This window comes from Mastomys coucha, unplaced genomic scaffold (genome assembly GCF_008632895.1).
Source record: "Mastomys coucha isolate ucsf_1 unplaced genomic scaffold, UCSF_Mcou_1 pScaffold22, whole genome shotgun sequence".
NCBI classification, from domain to species: Eukaryota; Metazoa; Chordata; class Mammalia; order Rodentia; family Muridae; genus Mastomys; species Mastomys coucha.
Genome location: NW_022196905.1, coordinates 81,025,337 through 81,031,301, shown reverse-complemented (window position 1 = coordinate 81,031,301; position 5,965 = coordinate 81,025,337). Strand labels below are relative to the sequence as shown.

General features: G+C 39.7%; 1 long non-coding RNA gene across 1 annotated transcript in view; it reads left to right on the top strand.

Moving 5' to 3' along the window:
* The window catches only part of LOC116070608, a 12,116-nt gene extending 6,388 nt beyond the window's left edge, over positions 1–5,728 (top strand). Inside the window, exon 2 of the long non-coding RNA XR_004110472.1 lies at positions 5,532–5,728. This is a non-coding gene — a long non-coding RNA (uncharacterized LOC116070608). The remainder of the gene's footprint in view (positions 1–5,531) is intronic.
* Positions 5,729–5,965: the final 237 nt, after the last annotated feature.

The following is a 5,965-nucleotide window of genomic DNA, read 5'->3' as shown; positions in this document are numbered from 1 at the left end:
AGCTGGGTCCTCTGGTAGTACTATGTCCAATTTCCAGAGGAACTGCCAAACTGTTTTCCAGAGTGGTTTTACCAGCTTGCAATCCCACCAGCAATGAAGGAGTATTCCTTGGAAAGATGGATTCTTAAGAAAACACTTCCATAAAATTGCCATGTATGCAAGACATTTGACATTTCATTGATTAGTGATTATTTTGGAAGGGCTCAGATCATTGTGGGTGATTACACTCCTGGGTATATTTGAAAGCAAGCTAAGCAACCCACCAGGAGTAAGAAGCAAGCAGTGTTCTTCCATGGTTTCTGCACTAGTTTCTGCCTCCCGCTCCCTGCCTTGAGTTCCTGTTCTGACTTCTTTGAGTATTACAAACTATTAGATTAAATAAACTCTTTTCTCCCTTAAGTTGCTTTTGGTTGTGGTATTTTACCATAGCAATAGAAACCCTAACTTAGACATCCAAGAAATCCAAATTAATGTTTCCATTATCTATGGCAATAAATGAATGTGTTGTTGATGATGATAATGACAATGATGATGTTTGGGACAAGATCAGACTAGTTTAAACTCAAAATCTTCCTAACTCCACTTCCTTAAAGCTGGGTTTAAAGGTGTCAACATATCCAACTCCAAAATGCTTTTTTAAAACACAGATATAATTCATAATCATATATACACTCAATAATCAGGCAATTCTAATAAACTTTGAAATAAAAAAACAGAATTGCAGAAAAATATTGTATGTCATCATACAAAACTGCTAGCTCTAGACCTTAGGTACACCTTAGAAATGAGACCAGTCCCACGGAAAGAGTTGCAGAGACTAACTATGGAGCAGAGACTGAAGGAAGGACAAGCCAGCCTAATATAGCTGTCTCCTGAGAGGCTCTGACAGTACCTGACTAATACAGATGTAGAGGCTCACAGCCATCCCTTGAACTGAGTACAGAGTCCCCAATGAAGGAGCTAGAGAAAGGACCAAAGGAGCTGAAGGGTTTGCAGCCCCTTAGGACAAACAACAATATGAACAAACTAGCACCCTCAGAGCTCCTAGGGACTCAACCACCAACCAAGGACTATACACAGTGGGACTAATTGTTCTGGCAGCATGTGTATAGTAGAAGATTGCAAAGTTGATCATCAATGGGAGGAGAGGCCTTTGGCCCCATGAAGATTCTGTGCCCCAGTATAGGGGAATGCCAGGGCCAACAAGTGGGAGAGGGTAGGGTGGCAAGCATGGGGAGGGGGAAGGCAACAGGGGTTCGTTCTTGTTGTTTTTGTTTGTTTGTTTGTTTTTTGGAGGGGAAACTGGGAAAGGAGAAACCATATGACATGTAAATAACTAATAAAAATAAATTTTAAAAATTTTTAAAAAAATAAAATAAAATAAAATGAATTTCCATTGTAACATTTTAACAATGAATAGTTGGAAAGACCTATGAGAACATGAGAAGTCACCTGTGTTGTTGATGTCTAAATTTTGTAGACTCATACAAATTGTACACACACACCCAACATACACATACATACATACATACATACATACATACATACACACATACACACACAAAATACACAAACACATAGACACACACAACATATATGCATACAACACAACATACACACATACATATATGATACACATACATATATATACAAAACACATACACACATACAGACACACACAACACACATATGCATGCAACACACATAATACACACATAGAGACACACAACACACATACACATACAGCACACATACACATACATACATATACACACACACTTACTATTAATAATAACAAATGTGACAAAATGGTAATTCCCCTTTATGAAATATACTAATTCTATCCTGCTGTATTTTCATGTATTCAATAAATTTTGTTACTCAAAAGATTAACAAAGGCAGGCTTCAATTTAGGCAACACTGAAACCATTAGCCGTTTATAATAATGAAATGGTTCATAGGCAAAAATACTCTCCTTTTGACAATGATACATAAAATGGACCCGTAACAAGCCACATTTATTGACACACACCTATTGCCCCAGCACTTCGGGAGCTGAGGCAGGAGGACTAACTGAAAAACAAACAAAAAAAATGACTACATATACATATTAATCTTTTCCATCACCACGTTTTCTTTCATAAATTTAAGCATAAATAGCCCATTTATATTAGCCACTCTTTATTTCTCATAGATTTGCTTTCTCCCAGCTTAGCTACCTTTGTAACCTCTGTCCTGACTTTGTCACTAATGTACTCTTGAATTTCTATTTTACCTGAGTGTTTCTTTCTTTCTGTGTTCCTCTGAACCTATTCTAATACATATTTTCACAATGATTGTGATTCCTTTCAACCTTGCTTTTTAATCAACTTAAGCAGAATTCTCCATCATCCACTGGTGAGCTGGGTCCTTCTATAATAATCCCTCACTGTACCCCTGCTCCCATGAAAGCAAACATCTGCTTTCTTCCCACCTGTAAAATTTATCATGACTTTGAATAGCAATTTGTTTTTCCTTTCTCTTTGTTCTTTCCTTCCTTCTTTTCTTTCTTTCTTACTTTCTTTCTTCCTTTCTGACTTCAGGTGTTGCTCTGTAGCCCAGGTTATCCTGGAACTCACTATGCAGCCAAGGAAGGCCTTGAAGTTGCCATCTTCCTATGTCACCCTCCTAGCTTCTAGAATTACAGACACATATCATCATGCTCAGCTTTGAACTCATAGGCCATGTAGGATTTTGTTGCTCCAGCTCTCATATTTCTTGTGACTGGGCTCCATGTGTATGACCAGCATCATTTCTGTCCTCATGACATGTTATGAAGCATGCTTCTCATTGTAACATAATACTCTGCCAGAGGCCACTGCAATCCCACAGTAACAAATCTCTGAAAAACCAAAAGTATTGAGTTCATTTTCAGAGCAACAGAAAGGTCATTATCAAGAACATGGAGGAAAGGGCGTTGGTGTTAACCCTTGAAAGTGCCTTTCATTTTGGTTCTTTGCCATGCATGACTAGAGACTAACATGGACCTTTTAGAGATCCTTTCTCCTGAAAAGCACGTGTCATACTCTAGTTCAATCCACATCTGGAAGGACTGTGGTGAGTTGAAACAGGTGCCTGTGAGCATATGCCTTCATTTCCTTCATGCACCTGCCTCACCACGTTTTCATGTGTGCTGGAACAAGCCAGTGTCTGTCTGTGTCCTGAGCACACCCTGATTGCTTGCTCCCAGCCCACTAGTGGCCAAAGACATGAACCAATCTGAGGCAGTGGAAGTAAATGAAATCTTTCCACCTCTTTACTGTCTACTTATCAACAGCCTGGACGTGGCTCTGACTTTCTCACATTCATAAGATGTGGTACAGGTGATAGACTATGTTATCTCTGACAAGGGGAAAAGGAGACAAGGCATATTGGCTTCCTACTATCTTCCATTCAAAGTGTTGAAAGCCATGCACATGTTCTTTGTTAGATGTTCTTATCAACCATTCTTCATTGCACTGAGTGACTCACCCATGAACTCACATCTTGTAGAAGATCTGGGGCTTCAGAACAAATCAGTCTTTTCTCCACTCCCTAATACTTCCAGGAAGCCTGCCCTTTTCTTTTAAAATAACCCTGCTCTGAGGATAAAATAATTAGCCTCTTCACTTAACAGATGAGTAAACAGATTACAGAAGAGAGGTGCAATGAGGTAAGCAGAAGGAAGAAAATAAATGTGAGCTGGACGCGGAAGGATGCTCAAATAAATTGGGAAACAAGTGCACCCTAAAGTGAACATCTGGAGATATCTGGTACACATATGCATCAAGAAAGACATGCTTGTCCACAAGATATTTGGTCACAGTAACAAAAGCTGTAATAGAAAGAGCCCAAATGCCCATCATGAGTAAAATGGGTAAATAAATTGTAATATATTCACATAAAAGATTCTTATGTGGATAGAAATATTATGAACTATATATGTACATGTTAAAATTAATTATTCTCAAAAATGCAATTTGGAGCATAAGAATTCTTATTAAACAACACATCACTAATGAATAATTCCATAAAGGGAACGTTAAGGAAAGAAGGAAGTAATAGAAGAACACTGTGTGATTCTCTCTCTCTCTCTCTCTCTCTCTCTCTCTCTCTCTCTCTCTCTCTCTCTCTCTCTCTCTCTCATGTGTGTGTGTGTGTGTGTGTGTGTGTGTGTGTGTGTGTGTGTTGGGATTACCAAGAGCTAGCAGAATGTCTGGACAAGAGAAATTTCACATTCCAGCTACTGCTGACAGTACTATAGGCAATAAGATTAGAAGGCTGCAAAACTTGCCTTTTAGTATTTGCTGTCACAGTGAGAAAAGTATTTTTCTTGGGAATGCATGTATAAGATAAACACCAGAAAATGCTAGGCATGTGTTAAAAGTGATTGAGTATTTCTGTTTGAATTTTAGCTCTCGTTTTCAAACACCCTTTTTTTTCCAGATAGATCTGGTTTAAATAAGGTAGAGCAGCAATTTTTTTTGGTTGGTTTTTGTTTTTGTTTTTGTTTTTTTAGAGACAGAGTTTCTCTGTGTAGCCCTGGCTGTCCTGGAACTCACTCTGTAGACCAGGCTGGCCTCAAACTCAGAAATCCGCCTGCCACTGCCCCCCAAATGGTAGGATAAAGGCGTGTGCCACCACTGTCCGGCAGAGCAGCAATCTTTTAGTCCACATACGTAAAACTATACTTAAAGCTGCATGGACCCTAGAAAACTCATGGAGCTATCCCTAGGCTTCTCAAGTCTCAAGAGAAAGTGTTCCACTGTATATGTTGATGGTACAAAGGTGTGCGAGACACATATGTGTCTGTGTTTGACACACACGAAGGAAAGAGTTACTGACCTGACATTTAAATGCAGAGCACCAAGCAGCCAGGCATATGGGTCTGCCAGAGCCTCTGTCAGGAAACCAGGAAGGTAAACAGCAAACTACCCTGGCAGCACTACACAAAGGAAGATCGAAGATCTCTGTCCTTTCGTTGAACTGATTTTTGACTTGACGCTCTTCTTTTTAAAAGTAAATGGTCACATACTGTTAGTGACAGCTATAGTGGACAGTGCAGGGTATTTTCACCTCAAGTCACCTGAAGACAATTTGAAGCATGCAAAGTCACAGAGCAGCATACCTTGCCCCCTAAGTTTCCCTGAATAGGCCAGACTCTCAGCCCCTATCCCCAGGTTCCTTCAAATGTTTGAGAAGTTAGAAGGCAGAAGGAAAATGAGGCAAGGTAACGAGAAGGCAAGCCCAGAGGTTAGTGGTCCAGATCACTCACCTACCTAAAACACAAAGTATCACCTCACAGACTACTTCAGGCCTCAAGCCCAAGGCACGCTCCCCTACACTTCGCCAGCGCTGATCTCTCTGCACATTGAGGATTTCGTTTGTTGGATGCTGTTGATGGGATAAGACAAAGGATTTGATTTTTTTTTTTAAATCATCTTTTCTGTTTGTTATGCTGAACGACAGGACCTTCATAACATTTTGAAAATTTAATTTATCCTTCCATTTAGGTAACACGTGCACTAACTGAGCTTTTAAAAAGAGTTCTTTGTGTTCGAGATCCGTTCGCTGCCTGCGTATGAGGGCCTCGCATATCTACAGACCACTGCTCGTAAACCTTGGCTCCCAAAGGAAAGAGGCTTGAAGACCAGCTCCATTTATAAAAAATAAAAAAATAAAAATAAGTAAATAAATTTTTAAAAAGGCACCTGGCTCCCCAGCTGCACTTAACTGTATGGGTCTAGGCTACCTCCACCCTGCCCAAACTCCAGCTTGATTTCTGTTTCTAGAGACTGCGTTTCCCTGGGCAACATCACTATGTACTGAAACTCACTGCTTGTACACTCTGTGGATTTTCAGGGTTCAACTTTTATTTTCATAATATAGTACAACGTGTTTTCTTTTCCAACCATAAAACTCAGAGCATGTCGAATCATTAAAATGG